General features: G+C 37.3%; 1 long non-coding RNA gene across 1 annotated transcript in view; it reads left to right on the top strand.

The window, feature by feature from the left end:
- The window catches only part of LOC113455723, a 20229-nt gene extending 10017 nt beyond the window's left edge, over positions 1-10212 (top strand). The window contains exons 3-4 of the long non-coding RNA XR_003376704.1: positions 9597-9804; positions 9902-10212. This is a non-coding gene — a long non-coding RNA (uncharacterized LOC113455723). The remainder of the gene's footprint in view (positions 1-9596; positions 9805-9901) is intronic.
- Positions 10213-10241: the final 29 nt, after the last annotated feature.

Here is a 10241-nt window from a genome sequence, read left to right as displayed (position 1 = left end):
TTTTTTTTTTTTTAAGAAAATCTCTTCTGAAATAACTACCCCTTTAAAATTATTTTTATTAATATGACACAGTGTGATATTTTGTGGCAATAGGATATTACAGATAAGATTTTTAGAACAAAAGTTCTCTCATATTTATTCCTTTATTTATTTATCTATTTATCTGTTTGTTATTTCTGAAAGTGTCATTTTACTTATGAATTCTAATTCCTGACCCACCATTCCTCCAACTAACACTACCCGCTCCCCATCTCACACTATCCAATCATTTGAGAGGTTGAGGCCTGCCATGGGAGTAAACAAAGTTGTCACATTGCTTGAGGCAGGACCAGTACCTTCCCACTTTATCAAGGCTGAACAAGGTATACCTTTATATGGAACTTACTCCAAAGAGGCAGTTCATGCACTAAGGATAAATATTGGTTCCTCAGCTAGTGGCCCCACAAACCGCCCAAGTCAGACAACTGTCACAAACATTCAGAAAGACTAGATTGTTCTTATTCAGGTTCCCAAACTTTTACTCTGTATTCAGTGAGCTCACACTTACTCAGTTCTAAGTAAACCCTCAAGTCCAGTCACAGAGATAGGAGTGATATTATGAGCAAATAGTCAAAACCATGATGGGAAAAACCCACAGACATCCACAGAAACAGCAGTGTTTCCTTTTTAGTACCAAAAGGATTTGAAGAGAACTCTAATATATTAAATACCTTAAGAAGTATTATAATTCAAGCATATAATCGTATCTTTTGGGTAAACTGATAAAGGAAATATCCAAGATTCAGCAGCAAGTTGCACTTGTGGCAGCCAAGAGTCACAATCAGAAAAGGTTGACAGAAATTAAGGTTTTTTTTATAGATACCAAGTATCTATTCCCAAATATCAAGACACATGAATAGTCCTTGACAGTAAAGCATGAATTTGACTATTGTTCTTTTTTGAATATGTGCTTATTTATTTTACATGGCGACTTAGCATTCCCTCCCTCCTCTGCTTCCAGGACCGTATCCCACCTGCTCTCTATTCTTCATCCACCACTCCTTTGTATTTGCTCACAACGGTGCAAGCCTTCCATGGGCTTCAACTAGTAACAGGGCCTCCAGGTGCCTGTTTCAAGTGGTGCCATTCTTATAGATTCATTAGAGTTTCCCTTACATTAGTCTTCTTCCTGATCGCTTTGTTAATTTTAGCTCGAGCAGGAAGTAAATATGTCTTTTTCCTATCTTTTCCTCTCACCCTCCCTTTTCCTGTTGCGTTATGTTGCATTAGACAGTGAGGAGGGAGGGACAGTACCTCTGGTGGAAATCGCCTAGGTTACTGAGGGTTTTTTTTCTTTGTTTGCAGACTTTTGAGAGTCTCTCCTCTGATTGGTTCTAATTAATTCTCAATTAGAGTGCATACACTCCTCCAATCAGAGGCAAACACAGCGAAGAAAAATGTCCTCAGCTGGGCATTTTAGCAGTCAGGCTCCTGGCTAGAGTCCAGCTATCAGCTGGTAGCTGATCTAGCCATAGCCTGACAGTAAACTGCTCCAGAGAAGGAAGCCTGCTGCTGACACTCGTGGGAGGCAGAGCAGTGGAGACTTAGCACAGATAGGAAAGTGCTTAGATACCTGATACTTCTGCTCTGAGCCAACTGTTCCTGTTACCGTGCTCAGAATATATTCCTGCCTCTTAAGCCATTTCTCCTCTAATCTTTATCTTCTCTGTCTCAGTCTCAGAATCCTGCATCATCTGCTAGGAGGGCTAGGATATACTCTGGAAATAATTATCAAACAGCGAACAATATGTGCTGTGCCTTCACTCCATAGAGAATATTTGCTCTGCAGTGATAGTATTCACATGGCCGCTGGAGATTATCAGAAACTCTTTTCCCTGTTTCACACTGTCTTTTTGTACAAAATAGTCAGATTAGATATCTTACTCATTCCCATCCCTGTCTCAGTCTTGAGTGTTGTATCACTTGTAAGAAAGAGATTCAAATTCAGACATTAGTATCTGACATACACTAGGAGAACTAAGCTCTTTCTGTGCCCTGTGAGATATATTCTGTGAATTGCTTCTGATTATCAGTGTTTATCAGCAACCCTTTGATTCCATGAAAATAACAAGCAGTAACCTTCACAGATGCTGCTGTTCCCATATTCAAAATCATAGGTATACATAAAATACAGCAATTTTATTTGTTATGATCCTGTTCCCACTTAGGGTCACAGGTTAAAATCTCCAATGTCAATTTTCATTTCTTGTGTACTTTGCCTATATGTATCTATTACAAAAGTGCAGCAGATATAATAGTTTGATGCCAAGGTATACATTCAGGTCTCTGACAACAAATGTTGGAAATGGGGAATACAAAGGACAGGATCAGAAAGAGTAACATTACAGAATGCTTGGTTATATAAAACCAACATTTCTGGGGTCTCTGTACAGCAATAACATCAGCATTTTATTTGCTTTTCTGATTATCCTATGCGAATGTCTGAGAGACATTTCTTGGTTGATAATTGATCTTTGAGGACCATTCAAATGTGGTAACTGAAAACTGGTAGGGGGGACTCTCTATTTCAGTTTTTCCTGCACTCTCTGGTGTGATCACAGTGTGATAAGCAGCATTGCTGTTGGCATCCTTCAACCCTGGGCAGAAGATCTGCATGGATGTAGCTGAATCAGTGGCAGCATGTAAACTATTCTATATCAGTGAGTGTACTCCCTATTTTATACCTAAATAAATTCTTTAGAAACTTTTTACAGACTCTTATGGTGTCACAATATACAGGAAAAAAAACACAATGTGACTAGAGATGGCAGTCATGTATCCTAACCCTTATCAGAGTTTCTATTGTTATTTAATGAGCTGATGGAGAAAATGAGTCAGATTTTCTAGGGGATGCTTGATGAGAGAGGCTAACTATTTTTCATGACATGATCTGGACTCTGTTAACTCACAAATTACTTGAATGATTTCAATTATTAAAGAGAGGGAAAGCATAGGGGAACTTCAGATCGAATAAGGATAGTGGTGATGGAAAAGGAAATCTAATGTAGGGAAGGAGTGGACTTTTCAAAATACAAAAGTTTATGCATATTAACTGAAGCTAATAGAGAAAAATGAGACAACACAAATTTAGACACAGTTGTCATTACTAATAAAAAGTAACAGACATACACAGAAAATTTTTGAATCTATACATATATTTTAAGAACATCTCTTCTAAAATAACTACCACTCTAAAATTATATTTCATTGTATGACACTGTGTGACATTCTGTGGTAATTAGGGATGTCAGAAAAGATTTTGAGAACAACAATTCTCTCATATTTATTATTTTATTCGTTTATTTATGTATTTATCTGTTTGTTATTCCTAAAGGTCTCATTTTACTTTTGAATTCTGAGTCCTTACCCTCCAGTCCTCTGACTCACCCTATCTGCTCCCTATCACATACTATCCAATCATCTTAGAGGGTGATGCCTCTCAAGGGTGCCAACAAAATTTTCACATCACTTGAGGCAGGACCAGTACCTTCCCACTTTATCAAGTTTGAACATATGGAACTGTCCCCAAACAGGCAGTTCATGCACTAAAGATAAACATTGCATCCTCCACTAGAGGTCCCACAAACTGCCCATGTCAGACAACTGTCACCTACATTCAGAAAGACTACGTTATTCTATTCTATTCAGGTTCCCCAATTTAGGTCTAGAGTCAGTGAGCTCACATTTACTCAGGTGTACCTAACCCCTCAAGGCCAGTCATAGAGATAGGAATGATATTATGAGCAAAGGAAACAAAGACATGATGGGGAAAACCTACAGACTTCCTCAGAAACAGCAACATTTCCTTTTTAATTTCAAAAAAAAATATTTGAAAGGCAATCCAGTGAATTAAATACATTAAAAAGTTATAAAATTCAAGCATATAGTTATTTATTTTGTGTAAACGGACACAGGAAATTATGATTCATCAACAAGTTGTACTTGTCTGCCGAGAGTCATAACCAGAAAATGTTGACAGAAATTGAGGTCTTTTGCTAGATAATGAGCATCAAGACACATGAATATTCATTGACACTACTGGCTGAATTTGACTATTGTTTTTTTTTTTAAATATGTACTTATTTATTTTATATGACAACTGTACCCTTCCTTCCATGCTCTCCTCCAAGGACCTTGTCCCACCTCCATTTCATTCCCCATCCACAACTCCTTTGTATTTGCTCAGAAAGGGACCAGCCTTCCACGGGCATCAGCAAGCATAGCAGGGCTGCAAAGGGTCTGTCTCAAGTGCCGCTTTCCTTAAAACTCATTGGAGTTTTCCTTACATTAGTGTTCTTCCCGATCCCATTGTTGATTGTAGCTAGAACACAGGGTATACGTTTATCTTTCCCTTTCCCTTTCCCTGTTCCTGTTGTATAAGACAGTGAGGAGGGGAGGGGGAGAATAGATGATTCAGTAGCTCTGATGGAAATCACCTAGGTTACTGCAGGCTTTTTTTCTTTCTTTCTTTCTTTCTTTCTTTCTTTCTTTCTTTCTTTCTTTCTTTCTTTTTTTTTTTCTGCTTTCTATGCTGACGTTTGAGGTCTCTCCTCTGGTTCAAAATTAATTAATTCTCACTTAGAAGGCAATACTCCTCCAATCAGAGGCAAACACAGCGAAGAAAAATTTCCTCAGTTGGGGATTTCAGCAGTCAGGATGGAAGCCTGCTGCTCACATCCGCGGGAGGCAGAGCAGTGGAGACTTAGCACAGACAGGAAAATGCTTAGATGCCTGCTACTTCTGTTCTGAGGAAACTGTTCCTGTTTACTCTGCTCAGAATACATTCCTGTCTCTTAAGCCATTTCTCCTCTAAGGTTTATCTTCCCTGTCTCAGTCTCAGAGTCTTGCATCATCTGCTAGGAGGACAAGAGACTGCTGGAACAATTTTCAAACATTGACCAATGTGGGCTGTTGTTTTACTCCACCGTGAAAAACTGCCCTGCAGTGAGAGTATTCATATGGCCGCTGGAGATTCTCAGACACTATTTTCCCTGTTCCCCACTGTCCTTTAGTATAAAATTATCACATTAGATATCTTACTTATTCCTATCCTGCTGCCTTCAGAGGTTTCATAAAAAAACACAATACAGCAAATTAAAAAAGTCAAACATGGATTTTCTCCACATTGCTACTCAACATTTGTTATAAGTCTAATACCAGCTGTATTCGATGATGTAATAACATAAGGGATCTCGTATTTACTATGGACATTTGATAAATTATAAGTACAATATAATACATTGAGGAGAAAATGGCATAACTTGGTGGATTAAAAGATCCTAAGGAATTCAAAGAACTCATTTTAAAATATAAAGAATTCTTACTTCTCCAACTAATATTATCAAATTAAGTCAGTTGAATTTCTAAACAAAGATATCGTAACACTAATTCATAAAAGAAATATACTAAGGGATCGTATATCACACTTGGTTATTTTCCTGCGGTCACAGCTCACTAGAGCATGGAGCAGAAGAATCACATGAATTTAAAGGTAGAATAATCTCCTGGGCAACATAGAGAAATTACTAGTGAGAATTGATTGATTCTTGATATAAACAATACTTAATGCATTTAATAGTGCATAATACACTGGTAAAAAGACATTCTTCAACTGAGCTTGAACAAGTTTTTAGCTGTTTTATTACCCTGTGCATTTCTCTGCAGAGACATTAAGAAAGGGCTTTTATATAATTATAAAAAAGATATTAAAAAGTAACATAAAGTCCTTCAGGAATTTCATTTCTAGGTTATCAAAGTGTCACTGTAATTTATTATATGGTTGATGTATTTGAAAAGACTAAGAGAAAGATCTTAAGAAAATATGTATTGCAATACCTAAGCATATTTACATTGTGACTACGTTCTACCTAATTCATTACCTTTTTTATAAGAGTATAGTGATATAAGTAGAAAAAACACATTTCTTTAAAATTTTAATAGAAATATTCTGTCAAATTTTATGTGTATAGCCAGGAAGGAAAGATATATGAATTTTGTATAAAAATAAAATATTTCAAAATATATTTCTTTTAAGCCAAAAAAAAGATTTCATCCCCATCTAGTAGATGGTGAATTATAGCAAATATCAGACAATCACTATAACTCTGTTAATGATATGATGATTTCTTGCTGTTTTTATGTTGACTGAGCATCCACTTAATGATGACTTCATAGTTACAAAGAAAGAACTGAACATTCAACCGGAGCAGCTTCTAAGTCACTGATTCCTGCAACCTTCTTGAAGGTGCATATGAAGCAATTTAGGTTACTCCACCATGACATTTTTACTAGCTTTCTAGGGAAAGATGAAATAGAACATCAAGTTATTATTTTAATCACACCTCTTCAAAATGAAATGTAGATTTTGCATTGTCATGCAGTTACACTTTGACGTATGGGAACCTTCTAAATTCATTTAAATCCGTTTTCCAAAGAAAGACACAGCAATCTCAGCAAAGTCTTTGTCACGCGACACTTGCACACATATTTTTCTTTCATTATATGATGTATATTTTCTGCTGCTTTGATAAAGCACTGCCCTACAACTATTTGTAGCAGGAGAATTAATTATATTGAATTCTTTTGACAATATAGAGTCCACTATTATGAAAATTCATTTTAGTGCATAATGCATGTGTCTGGAGGCAGGGACAAAAACAGAGAGCATGGTAATACTTCCACCTTACACTTTGAATTCATATGCGTCTCCTAACCATCTCTACAAATCATTCACTTACCACATAGGAATGACCCTCAAACATCAATTATCAACCAAGAAAAGTTTCTCAGATATGCAGATAGGATAATCATAAAGGCAAAAGGAATGCTGATGATATTGCTGTACAGAGTCCCAGAGATATTTGTTTTATATAACTTAGCATTGTGCAACGTTTCTCTTTTTCTGATGTTGTCTTTGCATTCCCCGTTTCAACATTTGTTGTCTTAGACCTGGATCAATACCTTGGCGTCAAACTAATATATCTCCTGTGCTTTTGTAATAGATACACATAGGCAAATTACACAAGAAATGAAATTTGACATTTTAGATTTAAACCTGTTACCCTAAGTTGCAACAGGACCATAACAAAAAAAATTACTGTAATGTATTTTTATGTATACCCATGACTTCGGTGATAGTAACACCAGCATCAGCCAAGGTTACTGCTTGATATTTTCATAAAATCTAAAACTTACTGAAGAACACTGACAATCAGGAGCAATGCACACCATATATCTCACAGGGGGCAGAAAGGAGTCTAGCTCTCCTAGTGTATGTCACACACTAACCTCTGAATTCAAGTTTCTTTCTTACAGGTGATTCAACACTTCAAGGCTGAGACAGGGGTTTCAAATCTTAATAGAGGACCAGTAGCTTAGGAAGCAGCTTGCTAATTCTTACAGCTGAGACAGGAGCAGAAGACTCTTAGCTATAATGCTGGAAATCATAAAATCCCTGCATTTGCTGATTTTCACAGACTCTGCCTTCTGAGAATGTGAGGAGCAGTCTGTCTAATCTGGCTGATTGTACAGTCAGGCTCTGGTTATATCCAGGTCCAACTGAGACTTGGGATATAACCAGAGACTGACAGGCAAGAAACTGCACTGATGACCCTTTTATTAGTGCTCCTGGGCTCTGATTGAAGGAGAGTATGCATTCAAAATTGATCATGAAAAAGGAGAGTGATCTCTATTCCAGCAATGGACACAAATTCTGTGGGAACCTAAAGATCTCCTTCACAGAAGCTGATTCATTCCTGTCTCCCACATGAATGTGTTCTGCAGCAGAAGGGGAGGAATTGAATATCTATGTGAGGGAAAATGTAATTTTCCCCGGTTCTGACTTCAGTTATCAAAAGGGAAAATTTCACAAGTAGGGGAAGATCCTATATCCATCTTCCAGAGCCTACATCCTGGCTATCTACACGAAAGTGTCCATTTCTTCCAGAAGTTGGCTTATTATGAATATTTACTGCAAATTGGGTTTTTTGGTCATTTTCTGATGTGCCATGTCAGATTCCGCACATACAATGTTTAAATACTTAAACTTCATCAAGTATCCAATATAGGTGAGAACCTGAAATGACTTCTATGTGTTGTATGTGAAAAGGTTATATTCATCCTTTCCCTAAACTTTCTCCAAATGTATAGTGTATCCAACAGTGTCCAATGATTAGGCAATAACTTGAGATATTCTTTTCAGAAAGAAAGATTCTTAATACTTGTATACATTCAGAAATTTCACATTAGAACTTATGATTTAATGTGTTGTTACACAAATGTCTTCAGGCATATGCATTATTTTATAATTACCTAGCCCACCAAACTAGCAAAATAATCTGTTTAATGTTAATGTTAGAATATTGAAATTTAGAAAAAAAATCAGATCTACAAAAGCGAAGCAGTACCTTCAGAAGCAGCATCCTACTTGCTTCATAGGGCTCAGGATCAGGTGACCTGGAGCTATAATGCTGGGAAACAAGCAATCCCTGCCTTTGCTGCATTTCATCTGCTAAGACTCCTGTTTATGTGAAGAGCATTCTGCCCAGTCTGGGTGCTAGATCACTGGGGCTCTGGTTATACCCAGGTCCTACTGAGACCTGGACTATAGCCAGAGCCCCACTGGGAAGAAGCTGCACTGCTGACGCTTTTATTAGCACTCCTGGGCTCGGATTGAAGGAGTTTGTGCATTCAAATTGAGCATGAATTAAGGACCAATGAGGAGAGTGATCTCAGTTTCAGCAAAGAAGGCAAATACTGTGGTAAACATGGACATCTCCATCAGAGCTGCTGATTCATTCTTATCCTGACCGGAAGTTACTTTGCAGCTGAAGCTGAGAATTTGAAATTGGATGTGAGGCAAAAACGTGATTCCCCTGGGTTCAGACTCAAATATCAACAAAACAAAACGAAAAACCTGATGCCAGTATGGTCCAATCCTTTATCTGATACCATTGTCTCCATCCAGGCTATGTACTTGAAAACTGAAATTTCTGACTGTAGGTGGGTGATTATGAATCTATGCTGCCAATTGCTTCTTTGTGCTGTCATTTTCTGTTATGCCTTTTCTGAGTCCCCATGTATCTTTAAATGCTTACATTTTATCAGTTATCTAATATATATTAGTGCCTGAAATGACATGCTTGTTTGCAAGTGGAAATGTTATTTTCCCATTCTCTGAAAGTCCGCAGTTTTCATACTGTATGTGACAGTGTCCTGATGATAAAGAATAATCAGATGCATTACTTTTAAAAGGAAATATTCATAATACTTGTATACACGTAGAAATTGCACATTTGTTCATAAAATATTAGTTGTGGTTCCACAATGTATGGATGCATTTGACTTCAATTTGATTTTACACAGTCACATCATACTCGTAAAATATTCTGTTTCATACTAATGTGACAATATAGAAATTTAGAAAAAAACTCACATCTTGAAAGAGAAGCAGTACCTTCAAAATGAGAATCCTACTTGCTTCACAGGACACAGAATCAGGTAATTCTGAGGTATAAGCCTGAGAATCAAACAATGCCTGCCTTTGCTTCTTTCCACAGCTGTGACTCCTGCAAAACTGAGGAGCAGTCTGCCTGTTCTGGGCAATTGTACATCCGGGCTTTGGTTATACCAGGTTCTACTGTGAGACCTGGACTATAGCCAGAGCCTGACTGGAAAGAACCCACAGTGCTGTCGCTTTTATTATCACTCCTGGGCTCTGATGGTAGGAGTGTGTGCGTTCAAAGTGAGCAGGAAATAAGGACCAATGTAAGGAGCAACTCAATTTCAGCAAATAAGAGAAATCTTGAAGTAACCTTGGAGATCTCTGTCTTAGATGCTTATTAATGTTTGTTTTTACTCTCAGCTAAGAGTGTGCTGCAGCAGAAGAAGTGAAATTGAAAGTGAATGAGAGGAGAAATTGTCACTTACCCTGGGCTGTGACTCCAATTGATAAATTGAAAAAGAACAACTTCTGGCAAATAGTGCTTCATCCTGTATTTGGCTGCTGGGGCACAGTACCTGGCCACCTACCTGACAGACTTGTGCCTTCTTTTATGTTTCCTGGCTGACAATTATTCTTATTGGTCTAATTTTCTGATTTGCCAAGTAAACCTCCCCAATGATTAAGTGCTTGACTATTAGCTCTCTTCATATACATTTAAATTCTTTCTGTCTAGACAACTATACACATTTTTATAGATGTA

The sequence above is a fragment of the Microtus ochrogaster genome, unplaced genomic scaffold (assembly GCF_000317375.1).
Source record: "Microtus ochrogaster isolate Prairie Vole_2 unplaced genomic scaffold, MicOch1.0 UNK94, whole genome shotgun sequence".
Classification (NCBI taxonomy): Eukaryota; Metazoa; Chordata; class Mammalia; order Rodentia; family Cricetidae; genus Microtus; species Microtus ochrogaster.
Note: the sequence above shows the minus strand (reverse complement) of the source record. Positions and strands in the feature narration are given on the sequence as shown.